General features: G+C 37.1%; 1 protein-coding gene across 2 annotated transcripts in view; it reads left to right on the top strand.

Annotated features, from left to right (window-relative positions):
- LOC135717135 (zwei Ig domain protein zig-8-like) overlaps nucleotides 1–22,492 on the top strand; it is a 471,305-nt gene that overhangs the window by 97,127 nt on the left and 351,686 nt on the right. For both annotated transcript variants that reach the window (XM_065239086.1, XM_065239085.1), the window contains exon 2: nucleotides 6,541–7,657. The gene's annotated coding sequence lies outside the window, so the exon portion shown is untranslated. The remainder of the gene's footprint in view (nucleotides 1–6,540; nucleotides 7,658–22,492) is intronic.

Raw genomic sequence — 22,492 nt, 5'->3', positions numbered from 1 at the left:
AGATGATTTATAGTATGCTACACCTTCCCCGTTTGGAAGAATGATGTAACGAAGTGAAATCATTCGATTAATTGTTGTCAACAATTCGTTTGTAATTCGGAAAAGTTTTAAATTGTGACTAGTAAGGTTCCTTTACAAATATTTTTGATAGATTATATGGTTTACTTTCTACTCTTATGCCTTGATTAACCTGTTTTTGTGAATGGTACTCTGTTTTTGTGTTAAAATGTGCTGAATAATGCAATTCGGATTTTGTATATTTATGATTTTGAATGGTCCTATATAAAATGGGTCAAGTTTTCTTCTATTTTCGTTAGTTATGTAAACAAGGTCTCCTATATTTACATTAATGGGGTTAATTTGTTTGTTAGTGATTGTTTGTCTTTCTTCTTTTTTCTTAATTAGGTTTTGACGTGCTATTTGGTTGGTATTTTGCAATCTAAATCGTAGTTCATTGTAATATTCATCCAGGTTATATATAGGTTCTACATTTGGTCTATTTATTTCCAAATCGTGTGGTAAAATTGCCTTACGTCCGTATATCAGTTCGTATGGGGTAAAGTTGTGTTCGGTGTGAGGTGTGGTATTGAAGGTAAAAGAATAAAATTTAATCCATTCATCCCAATCGGATTGGTGAACATTTGTGAAAGATCGTAGATACTCGTTAAGGCATCTATGATTTCTCTCCAATGCGCCTATCGACTGTGGATGGTAAGGGGTAGAAAATGTTTGCTTAATTTCTAAGAGTTTGCATACTTTATCAAGAACTTCATTTCGGTACTCAGTTCCTTGATCCGTACGGAGTTCCATAAAGTTACCATAAATTAGTATAAAATTTTCGATGAGTGCTTTTGCGATCACACCTGCTTCTTTAGTCGGTATAGGGGCCAATACAATGTACTTAGTTAGGTTACACTGAATTGTGAGTATATATCTATTTCCATTGTTAGTTTTTGTGAAGGGACCGACTGTGTCTGCAGAGAGTACTTCGAAAGGTTTAGAAGGAGTTGTCGTCACAACTGTCGCTTCTTTCGTATGTCTATGTAATTTATTTATTTTGCATTTATCGCAATTTTTTATGAAATTTTTAATATCTAATTTCATGTTTTTCCATTTATAAAATTCTCTAAGTTTTAAGTATAACCGGTGTTGTCCGACATGTCCTCCCGTAGGGGTCATGTGGTGACGCGTCAATATTTCTTTGATTTCTTCCTGCTCTTGTATAAACTTTGGAGGTTTGAATATTACGATTTGATAATTGGAAATGGCATTGTTGGCGATTTCCTTTAATGTTTGCAGGGAAATGTATTTGAAAATTAAATCTTCTTCTGATAGCGCTATCATATCTCTCTTGTATTTCCTTAAAAGTTTTGATATTTCTAGAAGTGAAAACTCTAAAGCTCTACTTCCATTATTATGTTTTATAGGTATCGTCGTCATTCCCAAAATTTTCCTATAATTGTGATTATACAAATATATTGTTATTTGATTGTGGTGCACTTCACAACCAATTTTGAGTAATTTATTAACTTCAAACGGATTTTCAGTTCGCCAGACAGTGAGGTGATCAGTCTCTCTGTTGGGTTCTTCCAATTGTGTGGTATTGTTATTTATATTTTGTTTTTGTTTGTTGGTCATTGAGCGAGTATTGACCACAAGTATCAAAGATTTGAGGTCCTCAGATTTTGTCGGTATTCGCGATAGGGCGTCTGCTCCTACATTTGCTTTTCCTGGTAAATATTCAATATCGAAGTCATATTCTTCGAGGTCCAGCCTCATTCTCGTAAGTTTAGAAGTTGGCTTCTTCATTCCAAATAAGTAGACTAATGGTCTGTGGTCTGTTCTGACCTTAAACCTTCGACCATAAAGATAGGGTTTGAAGTAGTCAATTGCCCAGTGTATGGCAGTTAACTCCTTCTCAATTACCGGTTTCGATTTTTCTCCCTTAGTAAAAGTTTTGCTAGCAAAAGCAATTGGCAAATCTTTGTTTCCATACTGTTGCGAAAGAATTGCACCGCAAGCAATGTCTGATGCATCAGTGGTAAGGATAAACTCTTTAGAGAAATCGGGATATTGAAGGATTCTAGGAGAAAGTAAGTGTCGTTTTAATAGAAGAAAACTTTCCTTTTCTTCCCCCTTCCAAGAAAATGAAGTACCTTTTCTCAATAAATTATTTAATGGTTTCGCCAAGTTTGCAAAGTTTGGAACAAACTTGCGATAGTAATTACAGAAAGCTACAAATCGGCGGACTTCGTCTGCATTTGTAGGTTCTGGATAATCTCTAATTGTTTGAAATTTAGAGTCATCTGGCAGAATGCCATTATTTGTGATTTTGTGACCTAGGTAAGTAACTTCGGTCCTAAAGAATTTGCATTTTTGTGGGTTGAGTTTTAAATTGTAAAATCTCATTCTCTGAAATATTTGCTCAAGATTGTTCAAATGATGATCAATTGAGCATCCAATTATTACAATGTCATCAATGTAGACGAATGCGCATTCAGGAGTTAGTCCAGCTAAAGCGATATTCATCATCCGCTGGAAGCTGTTTGGGCTGACATTTAACCCGAATGGTAGTCTTTTGAATTGGAAATGTCCATCTGTGGAAGAAAATGCTGTATATTTTCTAGAGTTTTCCTCTAATGGGATTTGATGGAATCCAGCCATAAGGTCAAGGGTAGTAAAGTACTTTGCCCTGCCTAGCTGGTCCAAAATTGAATCTATACGCGGCAGTGGAAATTTGTCTGCCAATATTTTTTTGTTTAGTTGACGGTAATCGACAACTAATCTCCATTTCTTTGTGCTATCCTCCGACTTCTTTGGTACTAGTAGAATCGGTGAGTTAAAATGTGATATTGAGGGTTCGATTATATCGTCTGCCATCATTTTGTTAATTTGATTACTGATCTCATTCGCTTGGGAATGTATCTGTTTATAGTTCGGTATGTACACATTAGATTCATTCTGTAAATTAATGGATTGTTTATAAAAATTATTTGTTGTTAAATGTTCGTTAGGTAAGCAAAATGTATCTTGATACTTAAGGATTAAGTTCATGAGTTTGCTTTTTGCAAAAATAGGTACATGTTCTAAGTTCATTTGCAATATTAGTTCATGTTGCCTTTTATTTTCGCTTGAATTGGATATGTTTTCTGGTAAAATTTTGTTATAGTGCCTCAATGCATCTATTCGTGGCTTGAAGTTTCTTACAACAACTTGGTTTTCTGTTGCGTTTACAAATTTAACATATTTCGATGTCGAAGATACTATAGTATTTCCACAGAAAACACCTGGTTGGATTTCCTGTGAAAGTACTATAGAATCTTCTATTATTGGAAAATTCGGTATGGTTCTAATTACTTCGCATCTGGCGGGTATAGTAAATGCGTCTCCTACGTTATCTTGAATAGGTATGGTAACGCTATGATTCGCTATATTAAAATTGAGCAACCATGATTCGTAGTCGATGTTGCACTTGAATTTGATTAGGAAGTCTCTTCCCAGTATTCCGTCAGTGGGAATGGGGAAGTCACTGCTAACTATTTGAAAGTTATGTACTAGGGTTATGTTATCTACAATAAGGGCTGTTTGCATTTCAGCTATTGTTTCAATAGTTGTATTAGTTATACCGTTGATTTTGTATCGTTTATCTATATTTATTTGTTGGTGTGGTGGGATTTTCTCGTCTTTGAATATTGATATATCTGCTCCAGTATCGATGATAAAAGAGCATTTGTTATTTGTCGTTTGCGTCTTTACTGAAATGTAGTTTGACGCCTTGAGGTTCATTGAGAGGATGGTAGTGGTCCTCTCGGAATTTGACCAAAAAAATGTGGCTGTTGGAAATTTGGTTGTTGTTGGTATTGTGGGGCCATTGCGTGTGGGGTGTTTTGCGGTGTTGTCATCGGGTGTGAGAAATTTACTGGAAATGATTGTATTGGTTGGGGGTGTTCTGTTTGAATGGTATAGACGCGTCTTGAAGTATCGCGCTTGCCCCCAAAATTGTTCCGTGGAGGATAATAATTCGAAGAACGTTGGTAATTATTGGAATTAGTCCGGAAATTATTTTGGAACCTATTGTTGCCGCGATGATTGTTATTAAATCTTCCGCGATAAGATGTTGAGTTGCCGCGATAAGGTCTATTACCACGTCCGTTTCTCTCATAGTTATTGTTTCTGTGTGAATTTATAGTCATAATTTGGGGCGTGCTATTCTGTGATGCATTTTCCTGTACTTTTTGTATCGCATCTTTTATGTTATTGAAGGTTCCAGCCTTCAGAATTAATCTTGTTTCGGAATTTACGCTATTTATTAGAGCATCAACTCCCGTTTTGGTTGCCATGGCTTGAGATACGCCTTCTGGAATCCCTTGTTGTAGGTAGATGCTTTTTAATTTCATCGTGAGTGCATCGATCTCGTCACAAAGACTGTTAGTGTCGTTTTTTTGTTTGATATTTTTAATTTTTGCGATTATATTTTCTGGTGTTTGGTGGTCCTTGCACCTCGCTTTGATGTCGTTTATTACATCATCGATCGTGTTTAGGTTTCCTGGTAAGCCTATTCTGGCTTTACCTGTCAGTCGTGTTTTGAGAAATTTGACTGCAATTGGAATTTGATCAGCAGTTATATAGTCTTTCAGCAGCGTGGCTGCATCGATGAAAGAGTCTAGATGGTCTGGGTTCCCATCGTATGGTTGCACAATGGCGGTCGCCGTTTTTATGTCGAATGGCATTTTCAATTTTTTTTGTTTTATAATTGGTGAATATTACAACGTACACGGATGATTTGAAAGATAACGTGGGTTTTGAATTTGCTAGTTTTTCTTGCAGTATTAGATATAGTTTGCTGTATAATAATTTTGTACTTTTGATTGTTTCTTCTAATTTATCTGTGGGTATTTCACTTTCAATTTCTTGTAAATTTTGTTGTATTTCCTCGTATACTTGCTTCGTAAGTTTAAGTTTACCTTTAATGGTGCTTCTACAATAAATTCTATTCGGAGCTTTTGATAGGTTTGTATACGTTAAATTTAGTTGATCTATTAACGAGTTGATGTTGTCCCTACTTGTCATTTGGCACTCTTAATACTAATTAATAATTACTGATGTGTTACATACGTTTTTGCTTGGTTTTGTTCATTCACATCGCTTTCTGCTGTCGCGCTGCATTACCTCGTTGAGTCATCCCGTTGTCGCACTGCATTATCTCGTGTAGTCATCCACTTGTCGCACTGCATTATCGCGTTTTCGTTTGTATAAGGTAGATTTCTGGTGCTCGACACCCGATCCGTTGAATCGGTTCTTTACTCCACACTAGTTCACAAGGAAGTCAAGTTCAAGTTCGCGTTTTGTTGTTTTTCGCTATCGCGATGCATTTCATTTTCGCACGCCCGCTGGTTTCTGTTTACTTTAATCGTTTTCCGTCGCGTACCTGTGCAAGCATTGACGTAGCATAACTTTTTGTGGTTCGGTTCACTTGTATCGTTCAATTTGTTCAATTCAATAATTCTTAGTGGGCACTGTTTTTCACACTTCTTTGTGGGCACTTTTTGCTTCGCACTGGGTTATACCCTGCGGACTGTGGTGGCTTTTTCTACAGCCTTGTCCAGAGTTTTCGTCGCTAATCTTGCGATTACTTTCACGACCGTTACTAATGTTTGAATCGTTAGAAGAACCAGAATTAGGTTCAACTTCCAATTTTGTTGTTCGTGGTAGCCAGTGTGTATTTCCTGGTTTTCCACTATTGTAACGGTTTGATCTCCAACCGTTTTTGAGTTTTCTTCTTTTGTTTGTTCGCTGCCCATTTTCGGTTATTACAATTGTTTCAGTGCAATTTTTTTTTTCACTACTGGCTCACTTTAAACTGGTTTTTTTAAACTCACTTCACGGTCTGCCATGTAACGTTGGGTTTCTATGGCTCGTGATATTTTTGGAGTAAGGGCATGTTGCCGGTTCGAGTAATGAGTTTTGACTGATTTTTATTTGCACCACTTAAGTCTAAGAAACTTAACTCTACATTTCGTACTTAATCGGTAGGAGGTAACCTTTACTAGTCTCCAAACATAATCAACCAATCACGTGACTTCGTCGTAGGTGATGGTGACCAGTTACGCGATTCCATTCGCCTGAGTACATAGACGAAGGTTGCCGAAAAGATATGAGGAAAGAATTTGGGTTTGTTGTTTTCCGGGTCGCTGTCATTGTCGCTGCGCTTATTATTCTGTACGCGCATTCTGGGTCATAGCGCAAAAGGAAAACATGTGGTTGCAATAATTTGACTGTTTATATATCTATGGAACAACAAGTGCGGATGGCACTTTTGTTTGGTTTACAAGTGGCTCGACTTTGTAGGTCTCGAAAATGTCTTTGTCATGAAATTTGAGATTGTAGGTCGGATTCAATTTAGATGATTTATAGTATGCTACACTATCAAAAATTAGATTGTTCACAAGTCCTGAACATTCCATAACTATAAACTGTATAAATGTGCAAATAACTAAACGTATACTAATATCTATTAATTTTACATTTTGCTTATTTCAGATTAACATTACTCAACTGCATTTCCGAGCTAGACCAATGTTTAAATTAGTCACTCGAATGATCATTACCGTATATTGCTATACAACCTACATGGCCAATAAATAGAATCGTCACGTTTTAATTAATACAAAATCAAAGCAACTGTAAATAGAGCAAAAAGCTTAAACCTTGTTGCGTACTCAATGGAATAGTCGGACAAACGCAAAACCTATTCCATGAAATTGTAAAATAAACACAACGCAGCAGAATCGTATCGACAGAAAAAAAATCGCAACCAATAATCTAAAAACCTAGAACGTTAAAAGCGAATTTGTCAACAAGCCATCAAATCAACCAGATTGAATGCAATAAACCAATAACGGGAGGAAGAAGGCGAGTGCTGCATTTCCATCCGCCATTCAGTGACTGTGGAGTGAAAAGCGGATATTTGTACCGTGAAATGAAACCGTTCCATCCCTCCGCGCAAAATAGCCACCGTTAGTAGTTTAATGTCTGGCTCCCAATGGGGAAACCTTCGTTTCCGGCTATTACATTTTTTATGTAAACGTGGAACCCATAGTCGCTCCAAGTGAGAAAGTGAAAAACGTTGCAGTGATACCCAACCAGAGCCCCATTGACTGTGTGCTTCCAGGTGTTGCTGTTTCATGTCGGGGCTAGATTCTCCAATTTTGAAGAATAAAAATAAAAGTGCTAGAAATTTTAACGTTTTTACCTTTTCTGTTTGGCCTCAACGATTGCACGAAGGTGAGAGGAAATGCGCGAGCGAGCCTTCAAAAGGAATGTAATAAAACAGGCACCGTAATTGCTAAACCGTCGTCATCACCAGGTTGTACGGGTGAACCGACGTTCCTCTTGTAAATAAATGTTTCCGTTCTTGCCGTCGCCGTTGTCGCAGAAATTTACCCTAACGTTATTGCAGTGGAAGAACAGTGTCCAACAGAAATAGAGACAAAATAAGCCAAAACCCAAATAAGAAAGCAAAACAGGACGCCACGGCATCTAAAAATGAGCCAATAAAATAAAATTGAACGGTCCGCTCCTTCTGGGTAACCGAAAAGGACCTATACAACGCGCTAGAACCGCATCCACTGGAAATTACCGGCCACGTAACGGAAAGGTAAGTTTCCATAAAGAATGCTGAGAGCAAATTGCTGTGTGTTTGTGTGTATGTGGACTAGCCTGTAGCCAAGAGGAATTTTTGGTTGTTTTCTTTTTCTTGTCTTCTTCTCTATTCACGTGTTCAGGGCTGTCTTCAGTCTGCAAACCACCGTACATTTTTACCGATAATACGATCACTGGTTCGCAATTTGTTCTCGGAACCATGAAGAATGAGGGCGCTTTGGAGAACAATGTAAACTTGAAAAATAGCTCTTGAGGGTGGAATAGGGCGGAAGCTCAAAAACACAATAATTACAGCTCATTTTTTGGTGTTCCCTCCTTAAACTCACTGTAAGCGTTTCAAAGTGAATTGTATTGTTGTTATTTATATTATAGTATGGTTTCTTGAAAAATATTATGACCATACAAAGATTTGATAAAATCGAGCCTGATAATTTTATAAGATTTACATTTGAATGTTTTCTTTGCCGAATCTCGGCCATTTTAGCCAAAAATGTTCAACAGCCGAGCTCCAACAAAGTGAAGTTTGGCAACTGAGTCTCAGAAAAGGTTTCGGTGATTATCAGCAAGCAGCTGTCTTTTTTGCGAAGAGCTCTGCATAACTTGTTGCCAGTTCTGTGATCGTAAAATAATAACGCAGTTTTTTTTTCTCATGAGGTGACATATATGTTATGGCGAAATTCAAAATATATAAATATCGAGTTCTTCACCAGACTGAAGCAAAAGAATTTTGAAATAATCGGTGTGACAAAGATCCTCTATAACGGTGACATTGCATAGATAAGAGAGAGAGAACATTATGAGGATGAAGGATCATTATGAGGAATTTTAAGTTCTCCGGTAGGCGATATACCAAATATTCGCATATTGGAACTAAGGACGAAGCATTAGAATTTCAGAAACATCAACGAGGTGACAATAGTCCTCGGAAGGATAACTTTCCTAAAATACGTATGTCGAGAACTTTCAAAAGTTTCAAAATTGTAAGGAAGGCAATATTTCAAATATTCACATATCGAGAGCTTGATAAGGACGAAGTATCAGTAGTACAAAATTATCAACAAATGGGCAATGGTTCTCTATAAGGGTAATATTCCAAAAATAAGAATGTCGAGAGCTTCAGAATTTCAAGTTTTCAAAATTGTCGACGAGGTTATAAAAAGTCCTTTGTTGACCCTTTATTCCAAAAATTCGCCATAAGGATTAAGCATTAAAATTTCAAAATAATCAATGAGGTGGTAATGGTTCTCTAGAAGGGTGATTTTCCTAAAATGAGAATGTAAGAACATCATTAGAACAAAGTATTAGAATTTCAAGGTCTCCGTTAGGCGATATTCCAAATATTCGATCCTCTAGAAGGGTAACATTCCTAAAATAAGAATGTCAAGAACTTCATGAGGATGAAGCATCAGAATTTCAGGATCTTAGGGAGGCGACAGGCATGGAAAATCATTTGCATTAATTTCATGCATTCATTTACATCCATGTGCCTCTAACTTTTTTCATCAACAGCATTCTGCAAAATAATGTATGGAACTTTTGTAGGTTTTGTTTTTAGCTACAACTTTTGCTCATAAGTAAAATCTGTATCTCTTATGCATCACGAACTAGAGCGGGCAGAACTTGTTACTGTTTTTCAGTGAATGTAAAATACATTCACTGAAAAATAGTAGTGGCTTCTGTACACTCTGGTTCGTCATGCATAGGAGAGACGAATTTGACTTCTTAACAAAAGTTGTAGTTAATAACAAAACCTACAAAAGATCTATACAGCATTTTGCGGAATGCTGTTCAAAAAAAAAAAAAAAGTTAAAGGCAAATGATTGTAAATGAATGCACGAAATGAATGCAAATGTTTTTCCATGCCTGGTAGGCGATATTCCAAATATTTGCATATCGAGAACATGATAAGGAAGTAGGATAATGAGCCAATATTCCAGCTGCCATTTCGTTGTTTATGCCGACTATTATAGCATAAAATTAAACGAGGGGACATATTACGTGACGGTTAAAATTCAGAACTTTTTTCTGTGTACTTGTTTTTAAAGTTGAATGAGTATTCTGAGTTTTTACCCATAGAGAGGTCCATGGATACTTTTGTCATCCTCTTGAATGACCTCAACAAATTAGCACTTAATTGTTATTGAAGTTCTTGGAATTTTCACAGCAAGAAAGACCATAGATAACCTTATTCTGTATTTTGGTCACCCTCATGGATCACCTAAATATAAAAAAAAAACACTTGTGTTGGATTGCATCATCGATGTCGGGCTCTACCACATTTGAATTTAGAAATAAACAGCAACAACTCCTCCGACGCAGGTTAAGCGAATTAAAGACTCTTGAGTGTATTTCTGGGGGCGAGCAAAAGAAACAAGATAATTATAAATGCAGAATTACAGGTTAATCGCCGACTAACCTTGACTAACCACAACCACAGGCCTGCTTGTTGCTGAGTACTCGGCTGTGAAAATCTCAGCAAAAATTTGGAAAGATGGGGACAACAAATCTTGGGTAAATGAAGGCTTCGGCAATACCTTTACCTATTATCATAAGCGGGTGAACGAAGTCCTTCAGCGCTTAATTTCGACTAATCAATGCTCTGAAACATTATGTACCCTTATACCTAAAATAAGCGGTCAAGGATTTTATTTAGCCTGCTTGATGCAATAGGTTAAAGTTTTGCTGAATCCGTCAGTTACCCTAAGCGTGTGGAAAAAGAACATTTTTTTCAGGTAAATCAAAATTTTACCATCAATAAGCAATAGCTGTCTACATTTTCTGAATCTATGGAATTATACCGTGACAAATATATTTGATTACAAAAAAAAAAAAGAAAATCCTCAAATTTTTTCACGTTACAGTAGAAAGATTAATGTGATTTGATGTATTTTGTACAATAACATGAATTAACACAGCATACATACTCAATCTAGTTCAGTAAAATCTCCGACAGCTGAGTAGCTCGGTATTTACTTCTGCTGTTATATCTCCGACATATCTATTGGTTGCTGAAATCTCATCAACATTTTAATTTTCTAGCTGGGTTTCGGCCATTTATCCCACTAAAATAAATAGTAGAACTTAGCAGCAGTTGTAATCTCAACAATTCAAATAAATTTTGTAGTTAGTATTTAGGTAGCAAGTCAAAGCTATTGTAAGTGGCTTCCAGTTAGCTAATCGCAAATTTATTTAACTCTCAAAATTGTTATAATGTATGTATATTTTAGGTATAGTTGTTCAATTTTGAATTTTGATCCACCCCGGTCCTGAGCGAAAACATCTGTTTAATCTGAGGTATTTTAATCAGCTGATTATGTCCCATGTTGAAATTCTTGGAATGGTCAGAAATGCACTCGGAAAAACAGTCACACTTTTTTAAATTACACCATCATGTTTCAAAATGCCTTGAGTGCTTCCGTCCCTTCTGTATATACAATTAAAGGGCTACCATTGCTTTATAAATAAGCGGATTCCATTCGTCTACACTTTTTGTTATGCTGGTAATACATATGAAGTATTAATTACTGCTAAATATTCCAAAATGATACCATCAGCGTACTAAAATACATAACAATCAAAAGATTTATTTTACCACATTGCACACCAACTTAAAACCAATCGACCCAAAAAAAATCACGCCACCTTTAGCCACTGACTTGGTCCTGCTTGCTGCAGGACCTAGTGCCATGCCGTCCGAAGCGATAATGAGCAGAGGCAGGAGAGCAGCGCTGATTTATATCTTTTCAGGTTTCTTTTCAGCAGAATGATGTGCAACCAAGTGGTATTCCTTTATGATGACTGGGTTTGGGAAAAACGTTTAGTTGATGAAAACAGTGACCAAAATTTGACAGCATTTTTCAAAAGTTGTTTGATTAAAAATTGGATTTTTTTTTATTTCAGAAGGTTTGATAAGTAATATTCTATCGATTAGTGTATTTGGATTTTAATTACATCCATAAATGATAAAGTTACAATCGTTCAAAACCTAACACTATTCCACCACACATATTTTTTGATTTGTACCCCAGTATAGTCGACAAAGACGTAGTTCAACGTCAAAACAACAGATTAAAACATTTCAAAGTGCGCCTGACACCATATTACATTATGATGTTGCAGAATTATGACCGATAAACTAAATCTTATTAGAGTTTGTCTTTTATATGTTTTCTTTTTAAAATCCACCAAATAGCGAACGCTGTAATTCATACCTTGAAAGTCAATAAACACTGGAGTCGCTTTTTACGCGGGTGATACGTCCCGCGTAAAAAAAAACCGCGTAAATTCCGGAATCCGCGTAAAAAAAAACCGCGTAAATTCCGAAATCCGCGTAAAAAAAAACCGCGTAAAAAAAGACCGTGTAAAAAAAACCGCGTAAAAAGCGACTCTAGTGAATAATGATAAAACGCGTAAATTCTCCGTAAATTCGCGTAAATTCCGGAATCCGCGTAAATTCAGAAATTCGCGGAAAAAAAACCGCGTAAAAAAAACCGTGTAAAAATAAACCGCGTAAAAAGCGACTCCACTGTAAATGCATAATATGCATTTTAAACTCACATCAGAACTAAGCTATCTCCGTTAATGTACAAGAATATCAATAAACAACGCGTGAGATGTATGAAACGAACTGAAGCAAAAAGTATACTAAACGAAAATTTATTATTTTATTAAGAGCGAGCGTTTCTTTTTCTTGATTTGTTTTCCGTGCTGAGCACCGACGCCATTGGTCAAGTCATGAACCATCAAGCCGTGAACCGGGGACAAACGGCTTTACTTCCCTTCCGAAGGTCAGTTGATCTTGTTTTCCGAGATCAGAGATGTTATGCCCAGAGTTAATGTACACGTGCATCCATCCCGCGTGATAGAGACACGGTTTCTATAAGATCGTAGGTGCCTGGTACATTTCGAGACGTATTATTTCGCGTTTCTTTTTTGTTTCTACGTGCCTCATTCGTGTCACATGTGCTGTGTCTCATGAGCTAAGCTCGGCGAGCTCCAGGGAGATCGGCAGCGTACCTACGTCCTGCGTGCATGCTAAAAGTGGCTGGTTGGTGATAAAAAAAAAACAGCAGAGAACTGTTGTAGTCCTGTCACATTCTCGTGTTGCTGGTACAACTGATTGATTTCAATCAGTTGGTATTCAGTTCTTGAGGGTTGAGAGATTGTGGTTTTATAGAAGTATTTCAAGCGGAAGATGAGTTAAACGATTACGAACCAATTTCCGGCGGGGTTATTTGTTACCGATCCATGCGCGAGGAATTTTCATGGTTCAAAATATTGATTTAGCTCCACCAAGTTCAAATGATTTCAAAACAGCACCTGATAATTCTCACAAAATTTGTTCTCATTAGGATGCGAACTCATACTGCACTTGGCCCTTTGAAGTTTATGTGGGAATTGAAAAATTGAACGTTAGGATAATTAGTTATTAATTGATTAGGAAGATGATGTTCTTCTAACATGGTTCTTTTACTACTCAGCAGACAAAAAAATCGAGGCTATTATGTCATAAGGGCAAGATGCAGTGTTGCCCTGAAAACAGCCGATTATTACTGCCGGCAAGTTATCAACTTGGAAATTAATTAATAACAAATTTTTTTGACATTCAACAAAGTTGTAGCTGGGAAATTTTCACGTAAGAGGGGGGGAGGGGGGGGGGCTCTGATGGACATTTTTTCCGTCAATCATTATGGTGCAGGCCTAGAACGATGAGGGCAAAAAATACACTTTTCTTATAGTAATTCCCATATAAACTTCAGAGCCAGTGCAGAATCAGTTCGCCACCAAATTAGCTCAAATTTTGGGATATTGATCAGCCTGATTTGGATCCGATTGATCTTGGTGGATCAAATTGATAGGTATTTTGCAGCTGGCAGAGAACCAATAGTTCGGAGGGTCCTTTAAAAAAAAACTTCGTTGTTGAAATTGATTCGTATGACTCCATCCATCAGTATTTTCAGCCTTTCAAGCTGTAGCTGACATCACTAGATAATTCAAACATCTACTTAAATTTGAGAACTGTTCAAATATATTTAGACAAAAAGCATGGTGTGTTCGTCCCAAGTAGTAGTCAAATTTTGGGATAAATCCAACATATTTGTCACACTCAACGGTCAGTATATGAATCGAAAACCATGTTTTTAAAAATGTTTATTTAGTAGGCTCAATATCTTTGAAAGGTCGCTCCACAGGACTAAACAAATGGAGATCTAAATCGATTTCCCTTATTATTTTTTTTTTGCTTGCAACGCATCGAGTCTCGACAGATCCACAAACCCTTTCTGCCGAGGATGCTGATGTTCGTTTTTGCATGCTTTATCGGCCTCCTGAGGGCACGTCCATCATCACCACCTCTTCATGCAGCACCTCTACCACTTCCTCTGTTGATTTGCTGGTGCTGTCTGACAATGCACCTACAGCCACTACACAAGGGTACGAACTGCTATCCGAGTTGCAAGGAATTTTGTAGCTCTTCAAGAAACTTCGTGGTACTTCAGGGAACTTTTTAAAAGTTCAGGAAACTTTCTTGAAGTGCAGATTTTTCTTTAAAGTTCAGCTAACTTTGTAGAAGCTCACTGAACTTCAGTGAACTTCGTTGAGTTTCATCGAACTGCTTCGGTAAATTTTCTTCTACGTACCTGAAAAAGTTATAAGACAACGACACTTCATACACCTCGCAGCTCGTAATTGACACTATGGGCTGAATGAGGCTATTCTTACTGTCGCTAATGTGATTAGTAACACTTATGCTTCGTTTGACTCTAATGTTCCGTTAACTGTTTTCACTAGAACACTGTCCTGATTTTGGATGTTTCTTTGGTATTATTATTATATTTTGTTTTATGCATTAAGAATAACATATGCCAGATGAATCATGAGCTAAATTTAGTGAAATTATTTGAAGTTCTGAGATCATGGAAAAGTTCAGAAAACTTCGTAGAAGTGGGAACTTTATACAAGTTTAGGTATCTTCGTAGAAGTTTATTGATTAATGGCAGGAAACCTCTTTATTATTCAGGGACCTTTTTTTATAACTTCAGAGCTTTGATGAAACCACATGGACTTGAAATAGTTCAGAGAATTCCGCACAAATTCAAGAAATTTCGTGCGTCGAATTTTGCGCAAAATCAACGAGAAACGTAGACTTGAAGCAAGCTTTGATGAAGCTTTGTGGACTGCGTAATAATTCGAGGAACTGCGTATAGAATTCATACAAGTACAGGGCATTTTGAAAAAGTTCAGGGAATTTCGTAAAGACAGAATACTTCAGGGATCTTCGTTTTAGTTTATAGAACTTCATAGCAGTTTGTCAGAGATCTTAAAAATCTCAATGAACTTCCTGAAGATGAAGATTTCCGACCATCGCTTAATTTCAAGGTATTTTGAAATTTGAGTAAATTTTCTAAAACTTAAGGAAATTTTGTAGATGTTCAGGAAACGTTGCTTAAGTAACAGGATATTCTTTCAGATATGCTCCTTAGATAGCCAGGAAGTTTTAAAAGATCAGCACTTGCTGATGTTCTTCTGATCTGAATTAGCGAGTTGCTAAAAAAAAGGATGACTTAAGAATGTGCTTAAGTTTTTGAATATCAAAATTTTTCAAATGGATAGATCAACTTTCAACACGGTATTTTACAAATTTAAACCATACACTCTGGCAACATGGTGGCAACATGGTGATTTGATTGGTTGATCTGTTGCAGGTTGTAGCAATGGCTGTACCACTTTCTGGTTTGTTGTAGCGAGATGGTGGCGCTTGGTGGTCACTTTGTGGAATTGGTGCCGATACTCAGGCGCTTCCTTCTGACACTGTTGGTATACAAAGGCAAGGTCGCCCATTATCTAACCGAAAAGGTTATTTCTTCTTAGCGATTACGGACATCGACGCGAAAACGATGCCATCGAAACCCGCAGAACAATGGTCAGCAGAAGCCACCTAGATCGTACCGTGCCAACCAGAAAGCGATTTGAAGGAACGGAACAGAAGGTCGGTAGACTTGGTGATATTAATAATTGGAATGGTAAATATATCGCTGCACTGGTCTACACGCTCATCTGAGTTAAAGCCAACGATGCCCGCTCATGTCACTATTTTGCTGCAGCTATTTAGTATAGACCGCGCCATCACCCAGTGGGTCACCGTTTCTGTTATAGAATTTATCTGAATGCTCGATCACATGAGGCACATTAAAAAAAATCTGAACATTTTTAAAGTAATGATAACAAAGTACAAGTGAAAGCGTAAAGGTAATAAGCCAAGAAAAAAAAATGTTCTGCAAAAAATTCTTCCACCCATTGAATTATCATAACATTGCTGCATTCGTAGCATTCCGATATAATTTATTCAAAATACGTAATAGTTGTGTTGCCGATGGATGGTTAAATTACGTTGAAAATGTGTGAACGGCTTGCAACGGTCAAATCCCCGTACTAAACAATACCGATACACTTTTTGTAGAATTTTTGTCCATTCTATATTTTGAAAATAACGTGTCAAAAGATATTAGTCATGCAAATGCAGTTAAGTGTTGAACCGGAAAAAAAAACAAAGAATATTCTAACTGACCGGCAAATTAATGGCTTTTGCTATTAGAGGATTTCAAGAATTTAAGCACTGCAAATATATGCTACCTTTCCTCTAAAATAGGAATGGTTTGTGCAAACGCAAATGAAATGTCGGTCAAAGCAACCAAGTTTCAACAGCCTGTATTTCGGTTACCTACACCTTCCAGAACTTCGAGCTCTGCAGTTCTAGCATTAATCGCAGCACATGAGATGAGGCACATGAGATCAGCGCGAGCCTCGCGCACGCCAGGATTTTTGGGTGTCGCATTTGTTTCTCTCTCGTATCTTATTCTCGCGTGTCTCTTTCTCGCTCGTCACATGTTGTTTTCGTTGCGACGGGAGACGTTTTGTTGAGAGTCTCGGCAGCACATTTTGGCACACACGAGGAAAATGTATCTCTGGTTATGCCTCAGAACATCACGGCGGCGCCGACTGGGATTGAACCTAGGCCTGCTGGGGTGAGAGGTAATCGCGCTTAGGGTTGATGCATATATTATGTCACACTCTAAGGGGGGGGGGGGGAGAGGGGGGGGGTCTAAGATTTTGTGACAAGCAATGCATTAAGTATAGGAAAAACGTCACGATAGGGGGGGGGGTAATTTTTTGCTCGATTTAGCGTGACATATTTAATGCATGGGCCCTTACCACTACGCCACCGGCGCTGCTATGCAAGCACGTGATTGGTTGATTATGGCCAAAAAGAAAAAAACCGTACTAGGTATAACGATTTTAAAATAAAGAGTCATTTTTTTATTCAAAATAAGGGACTTTGCAACATACTGGCTAAATTCAAACTTGCACTTCTCTGCGCAAGATGAAACATGTTCCATTAGATTTCTGAAACTTTTTCCTGTGAAAAGGAATTGATCAAGTTGCTCCTGTGAAAACTGGAATGGCTGAATGTTTGATACACTTTTCCTTTTTTTTCCCCAGTGTCCCCGTCGGACGAAGATAAAATAAAAAGTTTTCTATCCATCCCTAGACTTAAGAGCGAATGCCTAGTTATCAGAATTGGCAAACACAAATTTGTATGCAGATTGACCTGGATTATTTAATTTCATAGGATTGATATTCCTAAAGTCGGCGTAAGAGTCTCAACTATATATTAGGGTAGGTCAACTTTTAAAACCCCTATAACGCAGTGCTTGTTTGATGTGTATTGAGGTTTTCAATAACTGTGCCAAATTTGTATGGGAAAATGTATGGAAAACAAAACTATTAATTTGCTTGATAAAAATTCTTTAGATTGTCGATACCTTTTTCAATATTTGTAGAATAGCCAAAACGATTAAACTCCGCTTTCCGCTATCAAACTCCCCTGTGGTTTTAAAGCATACAGCCTTTTAGTTTCAACCCTGCACAATGGTAAAATTGCTCAGTAACACCAGACTATATTACCGCAATCCATTCACTTTGATTCCGACGCAATCTGTCTTAATAATTTGCTCTTTTATGGCTAAACTTGGCTCAATGCAGATCGTGTTTCAGTGTTGGTTTGTGTCTTCTTTCTTACAATTCCTCTTTCGGCACATCTTATTTTTTATTTCATTGGGACTTCGTAACTGGCCTATCCCAAGCGAATCTCCATTTTTGTGAGAGCCGCAGTAAAATTTTATGTATGTAATTTGGTTTCATTCTTACGCCCTTTCACTAGCAACTACCATCACCATGTAAATCCATATCGTCCGGTCAAACGTTCAACCCACCCTTAGAAAGCCGTGGCTCCGGTCGTCTGGCCACCTCCATCAAGAAAAGGAAAACAAAAATGTGAAAGTCATTTCATGAAATTCTAAGATGCACGTAGGCATATACCTAATACAAACCAGTAGAAGCAGGGAAACCGAAGCAGTAAAGTTGAAAATAAAAGCCAAAAAAGCAACATTATCCAAAAGCTGAACAACCGCCCTGATACTAATGGCGCACGAATGGAGTAATCTCCCGCCTTGTGGCTTAACGATCGGTACTAACACTACCCTTCATCTTTGGACCCTCATTTTGGTCGCGCCGTGTTGGTCGGAAAAGGATAAACTACCGATATCGTGAAAGGACTAAATCGTATTTATTTGCGGCACGCATCAGTCCATCCAATAACCCCCACATCAAGCTCGTATCCCTTATACGCACATATTCAGCTTACTGGCTATTTCTTATTGGTTTTATGATCCCAAAAATGGACGGTTTAAATTTCGCTTGGGGATATCGGTCGTTATCAAATCCCGCCTCCCTGATAGAAAAGAATCTTTTAAAGACCTTACTGAAAAGATATCAAAATAGCTGACAGCCCACCCTTCATTTCACGGGCTTTGTGGAAACTGGAAGTCAGCTCTGTTTTGGCAGGGGTGGTATTAGTGTTCAAATTCAGAAGGCAGTAATTTAAGCCTTTTGACCTTCGTTTAGCCAGCTCTCAAAACAGGTCACGTTTTATCACAACAAAATGCCGGCTTTCACTCGTGATGGTAGGTAGGACGGTGTACATATCAACACTTTGCTGGTTTCGGAAGCAGAGATAGATATCACGCCCCACTGATGAGGAAAGCTGGCATGCCTGATGGGTGCTAAATAGAGATGAATGCTTGTGATTTATGATCGGTGGAAATGGTTCGACACAGGTAGATTCCATACACCACCGCGTTTTTTTATCTTGAATGTCCGCCGCATTGTTCATAATAGCACGCTTAAATATCAGCAGGACATATTTTTGTGAAGATATCTAAATTGAAATAAGAAATTTTAAAGCTAACGAGGTATGTGCGTTTTATAGTTAGGGGAAACTTTCAATAAGTCGTACAGCTGCTGCTCGAGCAACTGCTAGTCAATTCTACGCAAAAAAGCTCAATCTTCTCCAACTTTCAGGAAACATTCCATTTTTTTAAGCACAAAAACGTCACTTTTAAATCGGAATGACGACTAATACAAATTTGTTCTGCCAGTGCCGGTGGTGTAGTGGTAAGCGTGACTGCTTTCTGGGTTCAATCCCAGCCGAGGTCAGTGGGATTTTTCTGAGGCATAAAAATCTCTGGTCACGTCTTCCTTCGGAAGGGAAGTCCCGGCCCATGTGTGTTGAATGGGTGCGATATCCTACGCAGGTGTGGAAGTTGCCTTCTTGCACATTCGATTGCCGTCAATGTATGGCAATCGATGTCCGTCGGTGATTGGCACTAGATTGCGGAACAGAAACCGACGTTAAATAAAGAAAAAAAAAAAAAAACAAATTTGTTCATAAAATTAAGTCTTTCGTGGAAAAATACACACGGTAGTTTCATTTCGTTATTTCGAGTAAAAAAAGTAAACAAACTAAGTATATATCAAATTATTATAGTTTGTTTAACAAAAAAAAAACTCATGATAAATGCAAACTTGTGGAGTATATAAAACTATGGGGACTTGAAAATTGACAAAAAATGTAGAACATCAACTTTTGGTCATATTTTTTAACTTCTTGTTAGTAAGTCTATTCATGTATTATTTGCATAAAAATGATTTGGAATGTCTCAAGTAGTGTTTTCCTTGTAGAAATTTCGTAAAAAGCGTACAAGCGAGAAGTTAAAAAAAAATACCAAAAGTTCTTGTTCTACAATTTCTGTTAATTTTCAAAGGACGATAGTTTAAAATATTACAAAAGTTTTAATTTCAATGAGCTTTCTTTAAAAATTTAAGATACACGTTTTGAGATATTTGAGTTTTAAAATTTTTTTTTCGAATTTCGATTCGAAGTGACGTTTTCTTGTTACAATTTATTGAAAAATGACAAAGACGCCATTTTGAAAAAAAAAATACAAGATCCAAAATGGCGATTTTTTGCAAAAATGTGAATTATTGCATAACACACACTTATGAAAAGTGTTATGCAAATCGGAGAAGTTCGAGTTTTTCCGATGCCATATTTGGCGTGGAACTGGTCTGCTCAAAAGCAGTATGGGACCATCCATGAATTACGTAGCATATTATTGTTCGATTTGTATCACCCCTCGCCCTTGTAGCTTATTTATTCTATACTTAATTCATGGCCGGTCACAACATCTGAAACGCCCCTTTCCGTTCAAATGCTACGTCATTTATACACGTTATCTAATACTGCATACATGCAAATGCAGATGCTCTGTGAGTGGGGTCCTTAACCTCAAAAAACTCCTACACGGCAAACCATTTTACTCGCCGGGACCACTCTAGAATATTATTTCGGGGGGAGACTTAGTGTAAATCTTCCTGTAAACTCTCAATATTTTGCCATTTGCCATCTTCGGAATTAAATTTATAAATCCCACTACTGGGATTGCATACATCCCGAGATTTTTTATTTTGAGTTAGTTGTAAACCTTAAAAATTGTTCGTAACACATCTGGAATTAGGATTTGAAACCGGTTTATAAAATTCTAGCGAATGGTATCCTTCATTTGGAATGTATTATGATTTATGGAAAGTATTGCACATAGACAGCAGTTTTTGTGTATGATCGTTGTAATTAAATTCATAATCGCGAATTTTTTGTACAAATTCAAACAATCTGATTGAACGTCGCGAGATGTTCTTTATTAATGGGTAATCGAACATTATTCATATGAAATACAGACAGCGTAAAGTACGTTGTGAAGTTATTCTCTGCTAATGAAAGTAATTAGTATTTGCCGGGAGGATTTTTTTTTTTATTATCGAACAAAATGGTTGAAGGGTCAAAGAATTTTATAAAATGTTGCCCACCATGTTAAACCAACAACATTTCAAAAATGGTTTAGGTTGAAGTTTTCGGACTTCCCCGGACATCACTACTTTGAAATTTCATAGCTCATGAATTAAGCATCGTAGTATAAACGTTGCGTAATAAATGATAAGCAAATTATATCAGCAATTAAAAAAAATATAATCTTTAAAATGTATTCCTCGAAAATATTCGCGGTGGAGGAAAATCGCATGAAAAATCAAGAAAAACCATTGTCCGGGGATTAAACAGTTCTGTAATGATTATCTAAATAAAAACTTTCACTGGTAAATTTTTCAGAGTGGTGTCTCGTAAAAGCCCTCAATTAATAACTGTGGAAGTGCATTAGAACACTAAGTTGAGAGCACGCAATAAGCTAATATGCGCTAAGTAATAAGCTTGAAATGCGAACAAGAAGAAGAAGAAGAAGAAGAAGAAGAAGAAGAAGGTGTCTCTTACCGTTTTTGAGAGAGATGACCAAAAAACTAACGAGCAGTCACAATGAAAATTACAATTTTCTTGTTTGTTTTATAATTTTCTTAGAATGGTGCCTAAGCGGCCATTACTTTTTCGGTAAAACCTCAAAAACGGTAACAGATGCCATTCTGAAACTTTTACCTGTGAAACATAATAAATTTTAAAGCAAGAAAAGACTTATTCCTATACACTCAACCGGGAGATGTAGGTTTTGCTTAAAATTATTTGGGATGCATCATCGCAGGATTTTATTGGAGACCGCATGAACGGAGGATGAGATATACCGAGCTGCGGTCCAATGGAGATCAAACAATGTGGAGTGGTGAGATAAATTAATTAAGGCCCAAAAATTTTTATTTGACGACTGATCTCGAATCACGAACGTTGCGATTGATATGTACTTACTGAAATCTTCGTTTATTTTGAATATTTGCTGAACAACCTGCTATTTAGGTAGAATATTTGAGAGAATATCCTATAGCTTATTTATTCTCTGAACATCTACAAAATTCCCATAAGTTCTTAAATATTTCCTCAACTTTAACGAAACTGCCTGAACTTCTTCGGAGTTTCAATTTTTTTCCAAGATCTCTTAATTCCACCATGGTCTCAGAAAATCTTCGAACTTACCAATCTTCTACAAAAACCCTCAAATTTTCTTCGAATATTCCTGAACATCTGGGAAGTTCCCTGATATTAAACAAAGTTCAATTAGCCTTTCTGACAAACTGCAGCAAAGCTCCCTAAACTGAAATGAAGATCCCTGATGATCTTAGAATCTCGCGGAACGCTTAAGATTTTTTCTGATGTTCTACGAAATCTAAGAAACTTTTTCAAAATTCCCTGCAATTCTATGGAATTTAATATAGTTTCTCGAATTGCTACTTAATTTGCTTACTTCCTACATAAATTTCTGCACTTTTGCGAAGTCTGCTGCTTTTTTACGTTGTTTTTCAGCGAAGTTTCACAAATTTTCCTGAACTTGTACGGAATTCCCTGGACTATTGACTATTCATAGTAAGTGTGCACGATATTATTTAACTTGTTCGATTCTAATGCTAAGTAGGTAATGAGTGACATAGCAGGAAAGAT

Source organism: Ochlerotatus camptorhynchus, unplaced genomic scaffold, assembly GCF_037179485.1.
Source record: "Ochlerotatus camptorhynchus isolate MF236.1 unplaced genomic scaffold, CSIRO-AGI_Acam_v1.1 ptg000048l, whole genome shotgun sequence".
NCBI classification, from domain to species: Eukaryota; Metazoa; Arthropoda; class Insecta; order Diptera; family Culicidae; genus Ochlerotatus; species Ochlerotatus camptorhynchus.
The sequence above is the reverse complement of the archived record's forward strand: the minus strand, read 5'-3'. Positions and strand labels throughout refer to the sequence as shown.